The sequence below is a fragment of the Leptopilina heterotoma genome, unplaced genomic scaffold (assembly GCF_015476425.1).
Source record: "Leptopilina heterotoma isolate Lh14 unplaced genomic scaffold, ASM1547642v1 Lhet_17, whole genome shotgun sequence".
In the NCBI taxonomy this organism is placed as follows: Eukaryota; Metazoa; Arthropoda; class Insecta; order Hymenoptera; family Figitidae; genus Leptopilina; species Leptopilina heterotoma.
The window spans coordinates 1,259,161-1,285,275 of record NW_025110886.1 but is presented as its reverse complement, the minus strand read 5'-3'; the positions used below and the strand labels follow the sequence as shown (position 1 = coordinate 1,285,275).

Genomic DNA, 26,115 nt, shown 5'->3' with positions numbered 1-26,115 from the left:
AAAAAAAGGTTTGAAAAAATAAAATTTGAATTGCTTTAAAAAAAGAATATTTACTCGACTGTTTAAACTTTAAAGGTAAGTGAAAATAAAAATTAAATTAAATCAACACATTTTGCAAGTTATACAGAGTTAGCTTTTCTTTACTTGTACAATTTCAATAAAATAAATATTAATTTAATAAAAGGAACAATTAAAATAATTACAAAATTAATAGTTTTTTTATAGTTATTTTGATAATTTAATTATAAAAATCAATAGATTAAAAAAAATATATTTTTAATAAAATTGTTTCAAAAATTTTGATTTTTTTTAAGAATAAAAATTGATAAAATTAAATTTTTATTATTATTATTGTTTTACAAAATGATTAATTTAATTTGTAGGTAATTAAAATAATTATTCAGTTATTAATTACAATATTAATTTAAACAATCATAACTAATTATTTCATATAATTAATAAAATTAATTAATTTTTTTTATTCAATTTTATGAACTTCGTGTAATTAAAAATTTAATATTAAATAAAATAGGTAATTTCTATTACTCCTATTATTCTATTAACAAAAAATTTTATCTTTATATAAATTTATAGAAATTTCCCTGGCCTAAAAAATTCCCTGACTTCCCTAACCGTTAGATACTCTGAACAACATCGTTTATATTATTAGCTAAAATGTTAAGAAATTTAAAGTCATTTTCAAATTTCAATATTTTGAAGTTAGTTATAACAAACGAATTGCAATATTGTATTATTTTCAAAAAAGTTTTTTCATATTTACGAATTGTGTTTGGACATTTGCAAAATGTATTGTTTAGTACATTGGGTGACTGAAAAAACTGTTAGTGTTGTGAAGGAAAGTGAAATTCAAAAAAAAAATCAGGATCAGGCAACTGTTAAATGGGGAAATAAAACCTATAAAGCAAAAATTGTGGCAATTCATAGTTAGTATTATTGAGGTTAAAATGTTATTCTCATTTCATTTATTTCCCTTTCAATTACTTTAAAAATGTTGTAATTTTATATTTTACTTTTGATTATTATTCAATTCTATAAAATTTATTAATACAAAAAGTTTCCAATTTTTTATACATATCGAATCTGTCCTGAACCTTCTTCTTAAATCTACAAAAAAAGTTTTAAGATAATTGCTTTTTATTTCACAATTTTATTCCATGTCTTCTATTCTAACAACCAAACAATCTTTTTCACATTCAAACTTTAATATTTTCTACTTTTCTCTTACATTTCTTTTTAAATGCTTCATGTACCTGTTTTTTATGTTATGTAAATTTCTTTAATAATTTTTAGATGACGCAGAATGGCTTCAAAGCCTTATTGTCAATAAACATGGCATTATTATTGATAATACGTGTGAATCAAGTAACACTGGTAAATATTTTAAGATCATTTTTTATCTAATACGTACAAAAATAGTGCGCTCTTATAGTCAATGAAAGCGTCATTTCATGTTATTAGTCATCAACAAGAAATGTTAAAATTTAATACAATTTAATTATTTATAATTATCTTAACAGATGCATCGACCTCAACAGAGTTATTTCAGGAGTCTTCATTCTCTGATTTGGAAACTAATTTATCAAAATTATCGATAGTGCAAGAAAAGGATGTCATTGAATCAAGTGAAATTGTTTTAAACGAAGAGGAGCGAGAAAAATTAAATCGATTTATAAATAATGCAAAGAAAATGACCACAACTATTTTATCTTTTAAATTCGGCAAAAAAAGACTTAAAAAAATGGCTCTATCTGCGAAGAATGACTATGAAGTTATACCAGAGGAAACAATTAAAGCTATTGAGGGTATTAAAATAATTATTTTTGTGTATTTATATGTATTTTTTTTTAAGATTCATAAATTAATATTTTTCTATTAGATTATGTATTGGAAAATTGTAAAGAAAAAATAACAAGAGATAAAATGCGTAGGAGTATTACAAAATTTTGTAACAACCTAAGAAGAAAATGATTTGTGCCGTATTCTGTTCTATACGCAGGTCTATTTCTATACGTTTGACTCACTCTTTTTTTTAAATTCTCTAATTTTAGTCACAATAAAATATCAACAATATTATTTAATATATATATATATATATACTTTCAAATAAATAATTCTTTTTTTAATTCTAAAAGTTGATTAGAGAATTTATAAAACATCTTATCTAAATTTATTGTGTTAAGACTTTTTTATGTCTCTATCCTTGTCAATAAATTAAAAGATATTAACAATAAATCAAACAATTGGAATTTTTTTAAAGTTACTTTTTAATTATTTTTTGTAATACTTAAATTCTCAAAAATATGTAATTACAAAAATTAAGAGCATCCGGGAATTGTCGCTCTCAAAAAGTGGTTTCTCGTCTGTCATTTTATTATATATAGAGGTGAAATTTTTCGATTTACTTAAAGGAGAGCTTACTAATAGAGAATATTTTTAAGTTTTGCAAGTAATTTTTGAAAAAAATATTAAAAAAGAAAGTTGAAAAGTTGAATTTTTGGAGAAAGTGAGCGACAATATGGCGGAGAGCACACACACAAGTGGATTTATGTGTCAATGGTCAAGAAGATAGCGCCAATTCAAGCTGGTGGCCGAGAATGGATATAACGAAATGTCTCAACCACAAATTACTCCACTTTCAATAGCTAATAAAATAATTTCCACGCAAAATTATTGCAAAAACGGAGAGGGGAGTGCATTAGAGAATCTTCCTCTATTACCCCTCCAAATGTTAACCGGAAATATTTTATTCATTAAAAATAAGACAGCGATAACAAACCGTTCAAAACCCCCTTTTCCAAATGTTTAAACAATTTTAAAAATAATTATTTATCAATATTTTTAAAAAGTCCAAGAGCAGCATGTATCACAGAGCATTTATCTATATTTACCAATCATCCCGACTCAAAATATTCCATTCTTTTTAAATGAGACAGCGATTATCAAGCCTCAAACACTTCCTCATTTTTATTATCAAGCTAGTCCACAAATACGTCTTCATTTTTATTATCAAACTAGTCCTCAAATTCGTCCTGGTTTTGATTATCAAGATAGTCCTCAAACACGTCCTCATTTTTATTATCAAGCTAGTCCTCAAATTCGTCCTCGTTTTTATTATCGATCTAGTCCTCAAACGCGTCCTTATTTTTATTATCAAGCTAGTCCTCAAACGCGTCCTCGTTTGTATTATCAAGCTAGTCCTCAAATGTGTCTTTTTTTTATTTTTGAAGCTAGTCCTCAAATACGTCCTCGTTTTTATTATTAAAACTAGTCCTCAAACGCGTCCTTATTTTTATTATCATGCGAGTCCTCAATTACGTCCTCGTTTTTATTATTATAACTAATCCTCAAACGCGTCCTCATTTTTATTATCAAGCTAGTCCTCAAACGCGTCCTCATTTTTATTATCAAGCTAGTCCTCAAATACGTCCTTATTTTTATTAACAAGCTAGTCCTCAATTACATCTTTATTTTTACTAGCAACATATACCTCACTCGCTAACGCTCGTTCGGTTGTATTTAAACTTATTAGTTTTTACTTATTTTTTTTTTTTATTTGAACTAAGTAAATATTTACTGGACATAAATATTTTAATTTATGGTATCTATTAAATAGTTATTTGAACCAAATACAAATTACTTAAGTCAATTAAATAGAATAATTTAATTTAATAAATATTGCTTTAAATCAATTATAAAAATTACTTGATTAAATAATGCATAGTTTTTAATTAAAATAAATATTTATTTGCATCAATAAAATAATTTTTTTGAAATAACTAAACTTAGAAGGTTAGATTTTGAATGTTAGCCTGATTCTCTGAATAATTAGTAAGAAAAGGGCGAAGATACGTCCATTCTTTTCTTACTAATAGGATTTTCTGTAGGTAATGATCAGGGTGTTTTTTTGAAATTTTTACTGCACTATTCTTACGCATGTCACCGTCACCAATATTGTTACAATATATATTGTAACAATATTGTTACAACAAAGTCTAGACTTTGGGTTTTTGCAAGTCTAGACAATATAGTTGTATAATAATATAAATTTTTCTTTCTAAACCAGAATTTGAACATTTACAAAATTAAAACCTTATAGTGGTTAGAAAATGTAAAAAATTATTAATATTTATAAAAATATAAATTATTTTATTTAAAATCATTGTGTAATAAGACAAAAATTATGAAGTGACATTTACAAAAAATGTCATTGTACATTATACGAAATGTTATTTTTACGTATTCTCTTACTAAACCTTTCATTTTCGTCCGCTATCCTGGATTCGCCATTTTGTATTTTTAAAAAGTGACTTTGGATTCATAATCAGTGGAATTTTACTGAAAATCAGTTGAAAAGTACTAAAATATCAGTCATTCTTCACTGATTATTATTTTATTGTGATTTATTTATTAATATTGTAAATTTCTGTCAAACAAATAATTTTACTAAAAGTCAGTTGAAAATTACACTTACAGTAGTGTTTCATTCGAGCAACACGATCCGAGAAACGAAAAAAAAAACGATTTTCTTTTTGTTTTGATAACCAAGCTGTCATGTTCGCTCGTCTTATTGAAGTAAATTTTCATAAATGTTTATTTACATTATTCGAAGATAATTAAATCTTAAAAAATTACTATAAAAAAATTCTAATAATATTAGTTTTTAAAAATATTATAATGTTATTTTTCGAAAATAATTGAATTTCTTAAAATAATTCTTATATCCTAATTTACCTTTAAAAATTTTTTTTAAATTTTTGGTAATTCAATTATTTTCAAAATTTGCAATTAAAATTCTTCAAAAAATTGTAACAAAATACTTGAAATAAATTAATTATTTTCAATTAAATTTTGCACAATTTCAACTATTCAAAAAGGTTTCTATTGTAGACATATTTGAAAAATTTAATTGTGTTAAAAAATTATTCAAAGAAATCTAAGTATACTTATTTCTAATTATCTATAACTTAATCTATTGAAAATTTAGAAAAATTACATCAAGAGGACAAAACTTTGTTCTTTCGTCTACTTTTGAATAATGTTTAGAAAACTAAATTTTTATTAATGTTTATTAAAAAATTATTTTATACCTAAAAATGTTAAATTTTTTTAATTTAGGCATGATTACAATCACAGGCACACAAAAAAAAAGTTGTCTGTTCATTGAACAAGACCTACATGTCTTATAGTATTTTGGCCCCCTGAATACGAACATGAAGTCAGAATTGCTCCAGCACCCTCTGTTTTTTTTAAATCGAAAAAACTACCCTTAAGTCTAAAATTCAAGAATTAAAGTAAAAAAAAATAAAAACACGGCTTTCTTCGGAGTAGAAGAATATATTTGTGCGTTTTCTTCTTTCAACAACTCAAATAATGTCAAAATTGCTCCACCACCCCTGTTTTTTTAAATAGGAGAAACTACCCTTAAATCTAAAATTCAAGAACTAAAGTCAAAGAATGAAATAACCACTTTTTTGCGAAGTAGAAGAATATATTTATGCGTTTTCTTCCTTCAACCACTCAGAAATATTGTCAAAATTGCTCCACCACCCCTGTTTTTTTAAATGGGAGAAACTACCCTTAAATCTAAAATTCAAGAACTAAAGTAAAAAAATATGAAATAACCGGTTTTCTTAGGAGTAGAAGAATATATTTATGCGTTTTTTTCCTTTAACCTCTCAGAAATAATGTCAAAATTGCTCCACCACCCCTGTTTCTTTTAAATGGAAGAAACTACCCTTAAATCTAAAATTCAAGAACTAAAGTCAAAGAATGAAATAACCAGTTTTTTTGCGAAGTCGAAAAATATATTTATGCGTTTTTTTCTTTCAACAATTTAGAAATAATGACGAAATTGCTCCATCACCCCCTGCCCTTAAATCTAAAATTCAAGAATTATAGTAAAAAATGATATAACAGGTTTTTTCCAAAGTAGAAGAATATATTTATGTACTTTTTAAAAAAGCATCAGCATTGCTTCATCACCCTCTTATTGATTTATATTGAAAAAACTACCCCTTTAAGTATGAACCCAGAGTATACTAACAACAATAAAAACAATTAGTTTTAGACAAAAGCATACGTTCCTTTATTTTTGTTCTCATAACTAAAAAGCAGAATCAGAGTTAATTTATCATTATTTGTTGTTGAAAGAAGAAAACGCATAAATATATTCTTCTACTCCGAAGAAAACCGGTTATTTCATTTTTTTTCACTTTAGTTCTTGAATTTTAGATTTAAGGGTACTTTCTTCGATTTAAAAAAAAGTAGGGGTGGTGGAGCAATTTTGACATTATTTGAGTTGTTGAAAGAAGAAAACGCATAAATATATTCTTCTACTCCGAAGAAAGCCGTGTTTTTATTTTTTTTTACTTTAATTCTTGAATTTTAGACTTAAGGGTAGTTTTTTCGATTTAAAAGAAAACAGAGGGTGATGGAGCAATTCTGACTTCATATTCGTATTCAGGGGGCCAAAATACTATTAGACATGTAGGTCTTGTTCAATGAACAGACAACTTTTTTTTTTTAATAATAAAAATTTAAAATAATTATTTTTAATTTTTATTATTTAAATACACAATTAAAAATAATAATAATACTCCGCAAAAAAGCCCAACTAATAGAAAAATAAAAAAGTAGGTTAATTTTAAATTTAGATCCAACTATTACAATGTTATAGATTTATTAAGTAATATATAACAAGTAATATTATATATATTTCTCTAAATAAAGATGTCTATTGACTTTTTAAAATTGATTTTCTTAAAAATTTCTTTATTAAAAGTATTAATATTTAAATTTTATAGTAATTGCTGTTTTAAAAAATCAATCCGGGAATATTTATTTTTGGTCCGGGAATTTAAAAATAATAATTCACTAGACACCTTGAATTAATTTTTAACTTGATATAATAATTTTAATTCACTAAAATGAATTTAATTTTAGTTTTTAATAGAATTAATAAAAAAGAATTTAAATGTTTTTGGATATCGATTTTTTTCAAAAAATAGGTTATTATTGTATTATTTTTAGTTGTCAGTTATGGGAAAGTCGAGAAGCAGTCGAGAAGTTCGGTCGATGACAATTAGAAAATTAGACGATACGATTTGACAATTAACAAAAGAATAAACAAGATGATCGTTTGAAAACCAAAGACGATAACCAAATAATCGCTCGAAAAAATGAAATTCGCGGATCGAAGTGAAACACTAACTTACAGAAATATAAGTCATTTTTCACTGATTATCCATTTAAAAAATTATTGTTGATGTCTGCCAAACAAATACAGGGTTGCCACGGACCTGGAAAACCTGGGAAACCCGGAATTGTCATGGAATTTTTTTTCAGTCATGGAAAACCTGAAAAATCTGGAATTGTCAGGGAATTTTATAAAGCCTGATACTAAAAGCTCAATTTTTTGTATTTGAGTCGTAAAAATTTCAAGTTTTCAAGTTGACATACAACTTTTTGATTTTAAATTTAGTGCTTACAATTGAAATCAATATGGCATTTCTAAATTTTAGTTTCTTTTGGTCTCTATCTTCCTTTAAATAATTTTTAAATTAATACATTTTAGAAACCCCAAAATGTTATGAAACTGAAGCTACCAACTTTTATGCAATGAAAATTTTTTCTTTTGCTAATTGTTATTTAATGTAAGAAGCCCTTTAAAAAACTGCAATCGAAAAAAATTGCTTCTGAAGCAAGGAAATAATAATTTAGTTAAAATTTCGGGATATTTGGAAAATCTACGAAAAAATAATTAAAAATCACTAATTTCCTTGCCTTCCTTAGATCCTCTTACAATTTTTTTAAATGACTTGTCACATTAAAATAAATAATTTGTAAAAGAAAAAATTGCTTATGAGGTGAGGAAATAATAATTTTGTTTAAATAATATATGGATTTTTCGAAAATCTGTGTAAAAAATCAAAATTAATAATTTCCCCGACTTCGATCTTTTAAAATTTTTTAAAAGGCTTCTAACATTAAAATAAATAATTAGCAAAGAAAAAATTGTCATTGAATAAACGTAGGTAACTTCAGTTTCATAAAATGTTATTAAAATGCTTTTTAAAATACTGGTTTAATAATTGTGAAAAATTCTAAACTTAACTAAATTTTTAAATTTAAAAAGATTTGCTCCTCATCTTTCTTCGGAGCGTATCTCAAATAACCTTACAAATTTTAACTTAATTTTTTGTTAATAATGAAATTAAAAATTAATAACTTATTTTGTTAACAATTTACTTAAAGGATTTTATACTTTTTGTCGTAATTAGCTAAAAACATACCAAAACAATTTTATTTCTGGTTTGGAATTTTTTAAGAAATGGTCTGGAAAACCTGGAAAAGTCATGGAATTTTAAAATCGATGTCTTGTGGCAACCCTGAAATAAATAAGTAAATACACAAGTAAATAAATAAGTTCCATTACAACACAGACAGCGCAGCATTAGCGAGTGAGGTATTTACGTATATTTAAAAAAATTTCAACAGACACTACGTGCATCAACGAACCTTAAAAAATTCAACAATTTATATTATCAATCGTTTATTAAATCTATACATATATGTGATTTGTGTATATGTAGGAGTTTATATCTGCATATGAGCAGTATACATGTGTATGTAATTTATGAACATGTGTGAGTATACATGTACATGTGATTAGTGTATATGTGTGAGTATACATGTGTGGGTGTTATGCGCGCATGCTTGATATTCATAGAACACTACTGCGCATGCCTGATATTCATAGAACACTACTGCGCATTCCTCACATTGATAGAACACTACTGCGCATGCCTGACATTCATAGAACAATAGTGCGCATGCCTGACATTGATAGAACACTACTGCGCATGCCTGATATTCATAGAACACTACTGCGCATGCCTGATATTTAAAGAACACTACTGCGCATGCGTAATATTGACAGAACACTACTGCGCATGCGTAATATTGACAGAACACTACTGCGCATGCCTAATATTGACAGAACACTACTGCGCATGTGTAATATTGACAGAACACTACTGCGCATGCGTGGCACTAATAGAACACTACTGCGCATGTGTAATATTGACAGAACACTACTGCGCATGCGTAACAGTGATAGAACACTACTGCGCATGTGTAATATTGACAGAACACTACTGCGCATGCGTAACATTGACAGAACACTACTGCGCATGTGTAATATTGGCAGAACACTACTGCGCATGCGTGGCACTAATAGAACACTACTGCGCATGTGTAATATTGTCAGAACACTACTGCGCATGTGTAATATTGACAGAACACTACTGCGCATGCGTAACAGTGATAGAACACTACTGCGCATGTGTAATATTGACAGAACACTACTGCGCATGCGTAACAGTGATAGAACACTACTGCGCATGCGTAACATTGACAGAACACTACTGCGCATGCGTAACATTGACAGAACACTACTGCGCATGCGTAACATTGACAGAACACTACTGCGCATGCGTGACATTGTGAATATGTATACATTTGTGTTAATATTATTTTTAAAAGATATACATATATATACGGCTAGGGTCGGTCGGTCGGTCGGTCGGTCGGTCGTTCTTCAACTTAATATAATAAGAGATTATCATGCGAGTCCTCAATTACGTCCTCGTTTTTATTATTAGGGCTAGTCCTCTATTACGTCCTCCTTTTTATTATCAAGCTATTCCTCAATTACGTCCTCGTTTTTATTATTAAAACTAGTCCTCAAACGCGTGCTCATTTTTATTACCAAGCTAGTCCTCAAATACGTCCTCATTTTTATTATCATGCGAGTCTTCAATTACGTCCTCGATTTTATTATTATAACTAATCCTCAAACGCGTCCTCATATTTATTATCAAGCTAGTCCTCAAATACGTCCTCATTTTTATTATCATGCTATTCCTCAATTACGTCCTCGCCTTTATTATTAAAACTAGTCCTCAAACGCGTCCTCATTTTTATTATCATGCTAGTCCTTAATTACGTCCTCGTTTTTATTATTAAAACTAGTTCTCAAACGCGTCCTCATTTTTATTATCAAGCTAGTCCTCAAATACGTCCTAATTTTTTTTATCATGCTAGTCCTCAATAACGTCCTTGTTTTTATTATTGAAGCTAGTCCTCAATTACGTCCTCGTTTTTATTATCAAGCTAGTCCTTAATTACGTCCTCGTTTTATTATCAAGCTAGTCCTCAAATGTGTCCTCTTTTTTATTTTTGCAGCTAGTCCTTAAATGCATCCTCATTTTTATTATCGATTTAGTCCTCAATTACGTCCTTATTTTTATTATCAAGCTAGTCCTCAATTACGTCCTCGTTTTTATTATTAAAGCTAGTCCTCAAACGCGTCCTCATTTTTATTATCAAGCTAGTCCTCAAATACGTCCTCATTTTAATTATCAAGCTAGTCCTCAAACGCGTACTTATTTTTATTATCAAGCTAGTCCTCAAATACGTCCTCATTTTTATTATCAAGCTAGTCCTCAAATGTGTCCTCTTTTTTATTTTTGAAGCTAGTCCTCAAATACGTCCTCGTTTTTATTATTAAAACTAGTCCTCAAACGCGTCCTTATTTTTATTATCATGCGAGTCCTCAATTACGTCCTCGTTTTTATTATTATAACTAATCCTCAAACGCGTCCTCATTTTTATTATCAAGCTAGTCCTCAAACGCGTCCTCATTTTTATTATCAAGCTAGTCCTCAAATACGTCCTTATTTTTATTAACAAGCTAGTCCTCAATTACATCTTTATTTTTATTATCATGCGAGTCCTCAATTACGTCCTCGTTTTTATTATTAGGGCTAGTCCTCTATTACGTCCTCGTTTTTATTATCAAGCTAGTCCTCAATTACGTCCTCGTTTTTATTATTAAAACTAGTCCTCAAACGCGTGCTCATTTTTATTACCAAGCTAGTCCTCAAATACGTCCTCATTTTTATTATCATGCGAGTCTTCAATTACGTCCTCGATTTTATTATTATAACTAATCCTCAAACGCGTCCTCATATTTATTATCAAGCTAGTCCTCAAATACGTCCTTATTTTTATTATCATGCTATTCCTCAATTACGTCCTCGCCTTTATTATTAAAACTAGTCCTCAATTACGTCCTCGTTTTTATTATCAAGCTAGTCCTTAATTACGTCCTCGTTTTATTATCAAGCTAGTCCTCAAATGTGTCCTCTTTTTTATTTTTGCAGCTAGTCCTTAAATGCATCCTCATTTTTATTATCGATTTAGTCCTCAATTACGTCCTTATTTTTATTATCAAGCTAGTCCTCAATTACGTCCTCGTTTTTATTATTAAAGCTAGTCCTCAAACGCGTCCTCATTTTTATTATCAAGCTAGTCCTCAAACGCGTACTCATTTTTATTATCAAGCTAGTCCTCAAATACGTCCTCATTTTTATTATCAAGCTAGTCCTCAATTACGTCCTCGTTTTTATTATTAAAACTAGTCCTGAAACACGTCCTCATTTTATTATTGAAGCTAGTCCTCAAACGCGTCCTCATATTTATTATCAAGCTAGTCCTCAAATACGTCCTCATTTTTATTGTCAAGCTAGTCCTTAAACGCGTCCACATTTTTATTATTGAAGCTAGTCCTCAAACGCGTCCTTATATTTATTATCAAGCTAGTCCTCAAATACGTCCTCATTTTTATTATCGTGCTAGTCCTTAATTACGTCCTCATTTTTATTATTAAAGCTAGTCCTCAAACGCGTCCTTATATTTATTATCAAGCTAGTCCTCAAATACGTCCTCATTTTTATTATCATGCTAGTTCTTGATTACGTCCTCGTTTTTATTATTAAAACTAGTTCTCAAACGCGTCCTCATTTTTATTATCAAGCTAGTCCTCAAACGCGTCCTCGTTTTTATTATCAAGCTAGTCCCCAAATACGTCCTCATTTTTATTATCAAGCTAGTCCTCAAACGCGTACTCATTTTTATTATCAAGCTAGTCCTCAAATACGTCCTCATTTTTATTATCATGCTAGTCCTTAATTACGTATTCGTTTTTATTATAAAAACTAGTTCTTAAACGCGTTCTGCATTTTTATTATCAAGCTAGTCCTTAAACGAGTCCTCATTTTTATTATCAGGCTAGTCCTCAATTACGACCTCGTTTTTATTATTAAAACTAGTCCTCAATCACGTCCTCATTTTTATTATCAAGCTAGTCCTCAATTACGTCCTCGTTTTTATTATTAAAACAAGTCCTCAAACACGTCCTCATTTTTATTATTAAAAATAGTCCTCAAACGCGTCCTCATTTTTATTATGAAGCTAGTCCTTAATTACGTATTCGTTTTTATTATTAAAACTAGTTCTTAAACGCGTTCTGCATTTTTATTATCAAGCTAGTCCTCAAACGCGTCCTCATTTTTATGATCAAGCTAGTCCTCAAATACGTCCTCATTTTTATTATCAAGCTAGTCCTTAAATACGTCCTCATTTTTATTATCGTGCTATTCCTCAATTACGTCCTCATTTTTATTATTAAAGCTAGTCCTCAAACGCGTCCTTATATTTATTATCAAGCTAGTCCTCAAATACGTCCTCATTTTTATTATCATGCTAGTTCTTGATTACGTCCTCGTTTTTATTATTAAAACTAGTTCTCAAACGCGTCCTCATTTTTATTATCAAGCTAGTCCTCAAACGCGTCCTCGTTTTTATTATCAAGCTAGTCCCCAAATACGTCCTCATTTTTATTATCAAGCTAGTCCTCAAACGCGTACTCATTTTTATTATCAAGCTAGTCCTCAAATACGTCCTCATTTTTATTATCATGCTAGTCCTTAATTACGTCCTCAATTTTATTATTGAAGCTAGTCCTCAAACGCGTCCTCATATTTATTATCAAGCTAGTCCTCAAATACGTCCCCATTTTTATTATCAAGCTAGTCCTCAATTACGTCCTCGTTTTTATTATTAAAACTAGTCCTCAAACACGTCCTCATTTTTATTATTAAGCTAGTCCTCAATCGCGTCCTCATTTTTTTATCAAGCTAGTCCTCAAATACGTCCTCATTTTTATTATCAAGCTAGTCCTCAATTACGTCCTCATTTTTATTATTAAAGCTAGTCCTCAAACGCGTCCTTATATTTATTATCAAGCTAGTCCTCAAATACGTCCTCATTTTTATTATCATGCTAGTCCTTAATTACGTATTCGTTTTTATTATTAAAACTAGTTCTTAAACGCGTTCTGCATTTTTATTATCAAGCTAGTCCTTAAACGCGTCCTCATTTTTATTATCAGGCTAGTCCTCAATTACGACCTCGTTTTTATTATTAAAACTAGTCCTCAATCACGTCCTCATTTTTATTATCAAGCTAGTCCTCAATTACGTCCTCGTTTTTATTATTAAAACAAGTCCTCAAACACGTCCTCATTTTTATTATTAAAAATAGTCCTCAAACGCGTCCTCATTTTTATTATGAAGCTAGTCCTTAATTACGTATTCGTTTTTATTATTAAAACTAGTTCTTAAACGCGTTCTGCATTTTTATTATCAAGCTAGTCCTCAAACGCGTCCTCATTTTTATGATCAAGCTAGTCCTCAAATACGTCCTCATTTTTATTATCAAGCTAGTTTTCAAATACGTCCTCATTTTTATTATTAAAAATAGTCCTCAAACGCGTCCCCATTTTTATTATGAAGCTAGTCCTTAATTACGTCCTCATTTTTATTATTGAAGCTAGTCCTTAAACGCGTCCTCATTTTTATTATCAAGCTAGTCCTCAAATACGTCCTCATTTTTATTATCAAGCTAGTCCTTAAATACGTCCTCATTTTTATTATCGTGCTAGTCCTCAATTACGTCCTCATTTTTATTATTAAAGCTGGTCCTCAAACGCGTCCTCATTTTTATTATGAAGCTAGTCCTTAATTACGTCCTCATTTTTATTATTGAAGCTAGTCCTCAAATGCGTCCTCATATTTATTATCAAGCTAGTCCTCAAACACGTCCTCATTTTTATTATTAAGCTAGTCCTCAAACGCGTCCTCATTTTTATTATCAAGCTAGTCCTCAATTACGTCCTCGTTTTTATTATTAAAACTAGTCCTCAAACACGTACTCATTTTTATTATCAAGCTAGTCTTCAAATACGTCCTCATTTTTATTATTAAAAATAGTCCTCAAACGCGTCCTCATTTTTATTATGAAGCTAGTCCTTAATTACGTCCTCGTTTTTATTATTGAAGCTAGTCCTCAAATGCGTCCTCATTTTTATTAGCAGGCTAGTCCTCAATTACGTCCTCGTTTTTATTATTAAAACTAGGCCTCAAACACGTCCTCATTTTTATTATCAAGCTAGTCCTCAATTACGTCCTCGTTTTTATTATTAAAACTAGTCCTCAAACACGTCCTCATTTTTATTATCAAGCTAGTCCTCAAATACGTCCTCATTTTTTTTTATCAAGCTAGTCCTTAATTACGTTTTCCTTTTTTATTATTAAAACTAGTTCCTAAACGCGTTCTGCATTTTTATTATCAAGCTAGTCCTCAAACGCGTCCTCATTTTTATGATCAAGCTAGTCCTCAAATACGTCCTCATTTTTATTATCAAGCTAGTCCTCAAATACGTCCTCATTTTTATTATCGTGCTAGTCCTCAATTACGTCCTCATTTTTATTATTAAAGCTAGTCCTCAAACGCGTCATTATATTTATTATCAAGCTAGTTCTTAAATACGTCCTCATTTTTATTATCAAGCTAGTCCTCAAACGCGTCCTCATTTTTATTATTAAAGCTAGTCCTCAAACGCGTCCTCATTTTTATTATCAAGCTAGTCCTCAATTACGTCCTCGTTTTTATTATTAAAACTAGTCCTCAAACACGTCCTCATTTTTATTATTAAGCTAGTCCTCAAACGCGTCCTCATTTTTTTATCAAGCTAGTCCTCAAATACGTCCTCATTTTTATTATCAAGCTAGTCCTTAAACGCGTCCTCATTTTTATTATTGAAGCTAGTCCTCAAACGCGTCCTCATTTTTATTATCAAGCTAGTCCTCAAATACGTCCTCATTTTTATTATCGTGCTAGTCCTCAATTACGTCCTCATTTATATTATTAAAGCTAGTCCTCAAACGCGTCCTTATATTTATTATCAAGCTAGTCCTTAAATACGTTCTTATTTTTATTATCAAGCTAGTCCTCAAACGCGTCCTCATTTTTATGATCAAGCTAGTCCTTAAATACGTCCTCATTTTTATTATCAAGCTAGTCCTCAAACGCGTCCTCATTTTTATTATCAAGCTAGTCCTCAATTACGTCCTCATTTTTATTATTAAAGCTAGTCCTCAAACGCGTCCTTATATTTATTATCAAGCTAGTCCTCAAATACGTCCTTATATTTATTATCAAGCTAGTCCTTAAATACGTTCTTATTTTTATTATCAAGCTAGTCCTCAAACGCGTCCTCATTTTTATGATCAAGCTAGTCCTTAAATACGTCCTCATTTTTATTATCAAGCTAGTCCTCAAACGCGTCCTCATTTTTATTATCAAGCTAGTCCTCAATTACGTCCTCATTTTTATTATTAAAGCTAGTCCTCAAACGCGTCCTTATATTTATTATCAAGCTAGTCCTCAAATACGTCCTCATTTTTATTATCATGCTAGTCCTCAATTACGTCCTCGTTTTTATTATTAAAACTAGTCCTCAAACACGTCCTCATTTTTATTATTAAGCTAGTCCTCAAACGCGTCCTCATTTTTTTATCAAGCTAGTCCTCAAATACGTCCTCATTTTTATTATCAAGCTAGTCCTTAAACGCGTCCTCATTTTTATTATTGAAGCTAGTCCTCAAACGCGTCCTCATTTTTATTATCAAGCTAGTCCTCAAATACGTCCTCATTTTTATTATCGTGCTAGTCCTCAATTACGTCCTCATTTATATTATTAAAGCTAGTCCTCAAACGCGTCCTTATATTTATTATCAAGCTAGTCCTTAAATACGTTCTTATTTTTATTATCAAGCTAGTCCTCAAACGCGTCCTCATTTTTATGATCAAGCTAGTCCTTAAATACGTCCTCATTTTTATTATCAAGCTAGTCCTCAAACGCGTCCTCATTTTTATTATCAAGCTAGTCCTCAATTACGTCCTCATTTTTATTATTAAAGCTAGTCCTCAAACGCGTCCTTATATTTATTATCAAGCTAGTCCTCAAATACGTCCTCATTTTTATTATCATGCTAGTCTTCAAATACGTCCTCATTTTTATTATTAAAAATAGTCCTCAAACGCGTCCTCATGTTTATTATGAAGCTAGTCCTTAATTACGTCCTCATTTTTATTATTGAAGCTAGTCCTCAAATGCGTCCTCATTTTTATTATCAGGCTAGTCCTCAATTACGTCCTCGTTTTTATTATTAAAACAAGTCCTCAATCACGTCCTCATTTTTATTATCAAGCTAGTCCTCAATTACGTCCTCGTTTTTATTATTAAAACTAGTCCTCAAACACGTCCTCATTTTTATTATTAAGCTAGTCCTTAAACGCGTCCTCATTTTTATTATCAAGCTAGTCCTCAAACGCGTCCTCATTTTTATTATCAAGCTAGTCCTCAAATACGTCCTCATTTTTATTATCAAGCTAGTCCTCAATTACGTCCTCATTTTTATTATTAAAAATAGTCCTGAAACGCGTCCTCATTTTTATTATGAAGCTAGTCCTTAATTACGTCCTCATTTTTATTATTGAAGCTAGTCCTTAAACGCGTCCTCATTTTTATTATCAAGCTAGTCCTCAAATACGTCCTCATTTTTATTATCAAGCTAGTCCTTAAATACGTCCTCATTTTTATTATCGTGCTATTCCTCAATTACGTCCTCATTTTTATTATTAAAGCTAGTCCTCAAACGCGTCCTTATATTTATTATCAAGCTAGTTCTTAAATACGTCCTCATTTTTATTATCAAGCTAGTCCTCAAACGCGTCCTCATTTTTATTATTAAAGCTAGTCCTCAAACGCGTCCTCATTTTTATTACGAAGCTAGTCCTTAATTACGTCCTCATTTTTATTATTGAAGCTAGTCCTCAAATGCGTCCTCATTTTTATTATCAGGCTAGTCCTCAATTACGTCCTCGTTTTTATTATTAAAACTAGGCCTCAAACGCGTCCTCATTTTTATTATCAAGCTAGTCCTCAAATACGTCCTCATTTTTATTATTAAAAATAGTCCTCAAACGCGTCCTCATTTTTATTATGAAGCTAGTCCTTAATTACGTCCTCATTTTTATTATTGAAGCTAGTCCTTAAACGCGTCCTCATTTTTATTATCAAGCTAGTCCTCAAATACGTCCTTATTTTTATTATCAAGCTAGTCCTTAAATACGTCCTCATTTTTATTATCGTGCTAGTCCTCAATTACGTCCTCATTTTTATTATTAAAGCTGGTCCTCAAACGCGTCCTTATATTTATTATCAAGCTAGTCCTTAATTACGTCCTCATTTTTATTATTGAAGCTAGTCCTCAAATGCGTCCTCATATTTATTATCAAGCTAGTCCTCAAACACGACCTCATTTTTATTATTAAGCTAGTCCTCAAACGCGTCCTCATTTTTATTATCAAGCTAGTCCTCAAATACGTCCTCATTTTTTTTTATCAAGCTAGTCCTTAATTACGTTTTCCTTTTTTATTATTAAAACTAGTTCCTAAACGCGTTCTGCATTTTTATTATCAAGCTAGTCCTCAAACGCGTCCTCATTTTTATGATCAAGCTAGTCCTCAAATACGTCCTCATTTTTATTATCAAGCTAGTCCTCAAATACGTCCTCATTTTTATTATCGTGCTAGTCCTCAATTACGTCCTCATTTTTATTATTAAAGCTAGTCCTCAAACGCGTCCTTATATTTATTATCAAGCTAGTTCTTAAATACGTCCTCATTTTTATTATCAAGCTAGTCCTCAAACGCGTCCTCATTTTTATTATTAAAGCTAGTCCTCAAACGCGTCCTCATTTTTATTATCAAGCTAGTCCTCAATTACGTCCTCGTTTTTATTATTAAAAATAGTCCTTAAACGCGTCCTCATTTTTATTATGAAGCTAGTCCTTAATTACGTCCTCATTTTTATTATTGAAGCTAGTCCTTAAACGCGTCCTCATTTTTATTATCAAGCTAGTCCTCAAATACGTCCTCATTTTTATTATCAAGCTAGTCCTCATATACGTCCTCATTTTTATTATCGTGCTAGTCCTCAATTACGTCCTCATTTTTATTATTAAAGCTAGTCCTCAAACGCGTCCTTATATTTATTATCAAGCTAGTCCTCAAATACGTCCTCATTTTTATTATCATGCTAGTCTTCAAATACGTCCTCATTTTTATTATTAAAAATAGTCCTCAAACGCGTCCTCATTTTTATTATGAAGCTAGTCCTTAATTACGTCCTCATTTTTATTATTGAAGCTAGTCCTCAAATGCGTCCTCATATTTATTATCAAGCTAGTCCTCAAACACGTCCTCATTTTTATTATTAAGCTAGTCCTCAATCGCGTCCTCATTTTTTTATCAAGCTAGTCCTCAAATACGTCCTCATTTTTATTATCAAGCTAGTCCTCAATTACGTCCTCATTTTTATTATTAAAGCTAGTCCTCAAACGCGTCCTTATATTTATTATCAAGCTAGTCCTCAAATACGTCCTCATTTTTATTATCATGCTAGGCCTTAATTACGTATTCGTTTTTATTATTAAAACTAGTTCTTAAACGCGTTCTGCATTTTTATTATCAAGCTAGTCCTCAAACGCGTCCTCATTTTTATTATCAGGCTAGTCCTCAATTACGACCTCGTTTTTATTATTAAAACTAGTCCTCAATCACGTCCTCATTTTTATTATCAAGCTAGTCCTCAATTACGTCCTCGTTTTTATTATTAAAACAAGTCCTCAAACACGTCCTCATTTTTATTATTAAAAATAGTCCTCAAACGCGTCCTCATTTTTATTATGAAGCTAGTCCTTAATTACGTATTCGTTTTTATTATTAAAACTAGTTCTTAAACGCGTTCTGCATTTTTATTATCAAGCTAGTCCTCAAACGCGTCCTCATTTTTATGATCAAGCTAGTCCTCAAATACGTCCTCATTTTTATTATCAAGCTAGTCCTTAAATACGTCCTCATTTTTATTATCGTGCTATTCCTCAATTACGTCCTCATTTTTATTATTAAAGCTAGTCCTCAAACGCGTCCTTATATTTATTATCAAGCTAGTTCTTGAATACGTCCTCATTTTTATTATCAAGCTAGTCCTCAAATACGTCCTCATTTTTATTATTAAAGCTGGTCCTCAAACGCGTCCTTATATTTATTATCAAGCTAGTCCTCAAATACGTCCTCATTTTTATTATCATGCTAGTCTTCAAATACGTCCTCATTTTTATTATTAAAAATAGTCCTCAAACGCGTCCTCATTTTTATTATGAAGCTAGTCCTTAATTACGTCCTCATTTTTATTGTTGAAGGTAGTCCTCAAATGCGTCCTCATATTTATTATCAAGCTAGTCCTCAAACACGTCCTCATTTTTATTATTAAGCTAGTCCTCAAACGCGTCCTCATTTTTATTATCAAGCTAGTCCTCAATTACGTCCTCGTTTTTATTATTAAAACTAGTCCTCAAACACGTACTCATTTTTATTATCAAGCTAGTCTTCAAATACGTCCTCATTTTTATTATTAAAAATAGTCCTCAAACGCGACCTCATTTTTATTATGAAGCTAGTCCTTAAGGGGGGCGCCTACTTTATCGGGTCAAAAAAATCGATTTTTTAAAAGTTGTCTTAACTGAAAGTACAACTATAAGAGAATATGCTCTTAAAATATTACGTCAAAATACAAAGTATTTTTCGAGTTACAGCTTGTAGAACGCAATAAAGCGCGTGGACTGGCGCTTGGCCTGGCGCGCGATTCCACTCGCGGTCTCTAATACTTTTCATAATTTGTTGCGCTTATCTACTATTACACCTACCATTAAAATTACCATTTATCAGTAAAATGTCTTCTTATCCAAGAGCTACACATAAAAAAATAGTCGTTTATCGAGGCCGCGAAACAGCATTTATATATGTTTTTCAATCTTTAAACGCGTTTTTCTCAAAACACTGTTTTTGTAGTTTGCGTACACGATAGACAAAAATCTAATCAACCGATTAAAGTCTATTTGGGCTTGTTTTGAAGATAAAGAGTGTCTCTTCTGTATGAATTAAATTTGTTTTTGATAGAGTTAAATTTAATGCTTTCTTTTAAAGAAAAAATGAGATTTTTTTTGGCAAAAATTAAATTTTTTTTTAAAAGTCATGTGAAAATTTCAGTTTTTACTTTCTATTGAAATCTTTTGATTCATACAGAAGGCAATAATGTATATTTAAAGAAAAAATTTTGTTTTTTTGTTTTAGATAAGAATTGTGGGCCCTAGGTTGTACGCAATGGGAAAATTTCAGCAGCGATGCGTTATATATATGGCGTTTATTTTATTATTAAATTCTATTTTCATTTAATGAAAAAATTATATTTCAAAGGTTTAAATATATAAGAAAACAAACACTAAATCTCGCATCGATTTATTTAAATGTGTTTGAGAAAAAAATTCCTGAAATGTACGCAGTTTTTTACCTTCTAAAGTAGGCGCCCCCCCTTAATTACGTCCTCGTTTTTATTATTGAAGCTAGTCCTCAAATGCGTCCTCATTTTTATTAGCAGGCTAGTCCTCAATTACGTCCTCGTTTTTATTATTAAAACTAGGCCTCAAACACGTCCTCATTTTTATTATCAAGCTAGTCCTCAATTACGTCCTCGTTTTTATTATTAAAACTAGTCCTCAAACACGTCCTCATTTTTATTATTAAAGCTAGTCCTCAAACGCGTCCTCATTTTTATTACGAAGCTAGTCCTTAATTACGTCCTCATTTTTATTATTGAAGCTAGTCCTCAAATGCGTCCTCATTTTTATTTTCAGGCTAGTCCTTAATTACGTCCTCGTTTTTATTATTAAAACTAGTCCTCAAACACGTACTCATTTTTATTATCAAGCTAGTCTTCAAATACGTCCTCATTTTTATTATTAAAAATAGTCCTCAAACGCGTCCTCATTTTTATTATGAAGCTAGTCCTCAATTACGTCCTCGTTTTTATTATTGAAGCTAGTCCTCAAATGCGTCCTCATTTTTATTAGCAGGCTAGTCCTCAATTACGTCCTCGTTTTTATTATTAAAACTAGGCCTCAAACACGTCCTCATTTTTATTATCAAGCTAGTCCTCAATTACGTCCTCGTTTTTATTATTAAAACTAGTCCTCAAACACGTCCTCATTTTTATTATCAAGCTAGTCCTCAAATACGTCCTCATTTTTATTATCGTGCTAGTCCTCAATTACGTCCTCATTTTTATTATTAAAGCTAGTCCTCAAACGCGTCCTTATATTTATTATCAAGCTAGTTCTTAAATACGTCCTCATTTTTATTATCAAGCTAGTCCTCAAACGCGTCCTCATTTTTATTATTAAAGCTAGTCCTCAAACGCGTCCTCATTTTTTTATCAAGCTAGTCCTCAATTACGTCCTCGTTTTTATTATTAAAAATAGTCCTCAAACGCATCCTCATTTTTATTATGAAGCTAATCCTTAATTACGTCCTCATTTTTATTATTGAAGCTAGTCCTTAAACGCGTCCTCATTTTTATTATCAAGCTAGTCCTCAAATACGTCCTCATTTTTATTATCAAGCTAGTCCTCAAATACGTCCTCATTTTTATTATCGTGCTAGTCCTCAATTACGTCCTCATTTTTATTATTAAAGCTAGTCCTCAAACGCGTCCTTATATTTATTATCAAGCTAGTCCTCAAATACGTCCTCATTTTTATTATCATGCTAGTCTTCAAATACGTCCTCATTTTTATTATTAAAAATAGTCCTCAAACGCGTCCTCATTTTTATTATGAAGCTAGTCCTTAATTACGTCCTCATTTTTATTATTGAAGCTAGTCCTGAAATGCGTCCTCATATTTATTATCAAGCTAGTCCTCAAACACGTCCTCATTTTTATTATTAAGCTAGTCCTCAAACGCGTCCTCATTTTTATTATCAAGCTAGTCCTCAATTACGTCCTCGTTTTTATTATTAAAACTAGTCCTCAAACACGTCCTCATTTTTATTATCAAGCTAGTCCTCAAATACGTCCTCATTTTTTTTTATCAAGCTAGTCCTTAATTACGTTTTCCTTTTTTATTATTAAAACTAGTTCCTAAACGCGTTCTGCATTTTTATTATCAAGCTAGTCCTCAAACGCGTCCTCATTTTTATGATCAAGCTAGTCCTCAAATACGTCCTCATTTTTATTATCAAGCTAGTCCTCAAATACGTCCTCATTTTTATTATCGTGCTAGTCCTCAATTACGTCCTCATTTTTATTATTAAAGCTAGTCCTCAAACGCGTCCTTATATTTATTATCAAGCTAGTTCTTAAATACGTCCTCATTTTTATTATCAAGCTAGTCCTCAAACGCGTCCTCATTTTTATTATTAAAGCTAGTCCTCAAACGCGTCCTCATTTTTATTATCAAGCTAGTCCTCAATTACGTCCTCGTTTTTATTATTAAAACTAGTCCTCAAACACGTCCTCATTTTTATTATTAAGCTAGTCCTCAAACGCGTCCTCATTTTTTTATCAAGCTAGTCCTCAAATACGTCCTCATTTTTATTATCAAGCTAGTCCTTAAACGCGTCCTCATTTTTATTATTGAAGCTAGTCCTCAAACGCGTCCTCATTTTTATTATCAAGCTAGTCCTCAAATACGTCCTCATTTTTATTATCGTGCTAGTCCTCAATTACGTCCTCATTTATATTATTAAAGCTAGTCCTCAAACGCGTCCTTATATTTATTATCAAGCTAGTCCTCAAACGCGTCCTCATTTTTATTATTAAAGCTAGTCCTCAAACGCGTCCTCATTTTTATTATCAAGCTAGTCCTCAATTACGTCCTCGTTTTTATTATTAAAACTAGTCCTCAAACACGTCCTCATTTTTATTATTAAGCTAGTCCTCAAACGCGTCCTCATTTTTTTATCAAGCTAGTCCTCAAACGCGTCCTCATTTTTATTATCAAGCTAGTCCTCAATTACGTCCTCATTTTTATTATTAAAGCTAGTCCTCAAACGCGTCCTTATATTTATTATCAAGCTAGTCCTCAAATACGTCCTCATTTTTATTATCATGCTAGTCTTCAAATACGTCCTCATTTTTATTATTAAAAATAGTCCTCAAATGCGTCCTCATTTTTATTATCAGGCTAGTCCTCAATTACGTCCTCGTTTTTATTATTAAAACAAGTCCTCAATCACGTCCTCATTTTTATTATCAAGCTAGTCCTCAAATACGTCCTCATTTTTATTATCAAGCTAGTCCTCAAACGCGTCCTCATTTTTATTATCAAGCTACTCCTCAAATACGTCCTCATTTTTATTATCAAGCTAGTCCTCAATTACGTTCTCGTTTTTATTATCAAGCTAGTCCTCAAATACGTACTCGTTTTTATTATTAAAGCTATTCCTTAAACGCGTCCTCATTTTTATTATCAAGCTAGTCCTCAAATACGTCCTCATTTTTATTATCAAGCTAGTCCTTAAACGCGTCCTTATTTTTATTATCAAGCTAGTCCTCAAATACGTCCTCATTTTTATTATCAAGCTAGTCCTCAAACGCGTCCTCATTTTTATTATCAAGCTAGTCCTCAAATACATCCTCATTTTTATTATCAAGCTAGTCCTCAATTACGTCCTCGTTTTTATTATCAAGCTAGTCCTCAAATACGTACTCGTCTTTATTATTAAAGCTAGTCCTCAAACGCGTCCTCAATTTTATTATCAAGCTAGTTCTTAAGTACGTCCTCATTTTTATTATCAAGCTAGTCCTCTAATACGTCGCCTTTTTTATTATCAATCTATTCCTCAAATACGTCCTCGTTTTTAATATTAAAGCTAGTTCTTATTTTTATTATCGAGCTAGTCCTCAAATATCTTCTGATTTTATTATCGACAATGTCCTAAAGTACTTCCTCTTTTTATTATCGTTCTAGTCCTTAAATACGTTCTTATTTTTATTTTAAAACTTCTCAAAAATACGTCCTCAATTTTAGTATCGAGCCGTTCTTTAAATTTGTCCTTATTTTATTATTTAGGTAGACCTTTCTTCGTCAACAAGAATTGCACGTTTTATATTTTTTTCTATTTTTCCCTGTGTCTTTATTTCTTTCTCCTTCTTTTACTTCAAGAGCCTGTCAATTTTTAGCCATTTAATTATCAAAGACATTTTTTTATTTCTACTATTTTAGATCTTACACTGCAAAAAGAAGTATCCTAATTTAAGATGTTTTGGTAGAAATTTTTTTTGTTTCTTTAAATATCTTAATTTAAGATGTTTAAAGTATCTTCGTTACGCATTTTTAGCATATTTTTTTGAAAAAAGTTTTGAGGTTAACTTTGGACTTATATGTAAAATACTTCACGAATCTTAGTTTTTAGTGAATTACATTTATTTTTCATCTTACAATTCACAACTAACTTATCGCTAAACATCTTATTGCACCAGAAATATCTTAATTTAAGATATTTTAATTAACTAGCTGAAGAAACTTACATTTCTGAGATGGGAAAAATATTTTTATCACTGTTAAAATATATAAAGCATCTTAGATTTCTATAAGATACTTTAGAAAACATTTTATTTTAAGGTGTAAGATACCATTTTTCCATCTTTCATTTTATTTTTAGATATTTAAAAAGACACCTATTTCTGCAATGCACTTCAAACATTCAATTATTATCTTTAAAAATAACAAAATTCTTTACAAAATTTGAATTATGTTCCTAAAAGAACAAAATTCCCCTTTTCTTTCTCTAGAGTGGTTAAAATAAATGACATAGTTAGACTGTTTAGGATGAATTTTTCACAAGCTTTACTGAAGATTTTATGGATATATTATCAATTCTATGGATTTAAAAATTTTTTTAAAGAAACAAATTATCTAAAATTATCAAGAATAATTTTTGTAATTTTAATAATCTAAAATAAATTTAGATATCAAATTACTGGAAAAAAATTGGTACCCCTGAACAAAGCAAATATAAATAAAAGCACAAAAGGAACTCCGCTAAACGATTTAGAGGAAAGATTGTTGCCATTAATATAAAGCGAAAAAAAGGATAGCGCAAATAATTCAACAAGTGTGAGTAAATACTTAAAATTTTTAATTTACTTTATAATACAACTCATCTAAATTAACACCATACTTTTTAGAAATTTAATCATTCCGAATGGTAATAATTTAAAAATTATATAAGTTAAACATTAAATAGTTCATTACAATTAAAATTCCACTTTCTTACCAATTTAAAAATTAAATTTTTTAAATTTTAGCACATATTTTCAAAATATTATCTACCTTAACACTTTTTTAAATAAAAATTCCCTAATTAATGGAATTTGTAGTTTAATTGTTCTTTTTCTTACAGATTGTCATAAAAAGAGAGCGGAAATCACCGTTAATTAAAAGGGCTACTTTGCTCCATGTCATCAGGAGATGAATCTGATTCATTTGAATCACCACCATCAAAACAAGTAAAGGTTAGGCATAGTTTAATTAAATATAAATTTTTAATTTTTTAAATAGATTTTTCCAAACTAACTACAAAACAAAATATTCCTATAAGCTTTATTTTTAAATAAAGTCGAGTTTAAAAATAAAAAATTATTTTTTTAGCAAATTATTAATTAAGATAAAAATAAAAAATTTTGATTCCCAAAAAATGTTGGAAATTTTGTTTTATAGTTAAGGGCAATTAAAAAAAATTGCAGAAAAAAAGGATTTTTTATTTAACAATTTTTTAGTAATTGAAATTTTATATGATTATGTTTTAAATTGTTGTATTGAAAATATATGTCAAGTTTAATTATTATATTAAATTGAAAATTATTAATCCTAGACTATCATCAGTGGCCAGCAACCTGCTCGAAAACTACTACCGAAGAGTGGTGGAAGTGTTCTCCTCGAC

At 30.1% G+C, this 26,115-nt stretch overlaps 1 long non-coding RNA gene across 2 annotated transcripts; it reads left to right on the top strand.

The window, feature by feature from the left end:
- The first annotated feature begins 513 nt into the window (after window positions 1-513).
- LOC122499647 lies at window positions 514-26,115 on the top strand. Of its 2 annotated transcripts, XR_006301356.1 has the most exons (5): window positions 514-1,392; window positions 1,539-1,823; window positions 25,142-25,289; window positions 25,576-25,687; window positions 26,047-26,115. It is a non-coding gene; the product is annotated as an uncharacterized LOC122499647 (long non-coding RNA). The 2 variants fall into 2 exon arrangements; XR_006301355.1 differs by having other exon boundaries at window positions 514-1,823.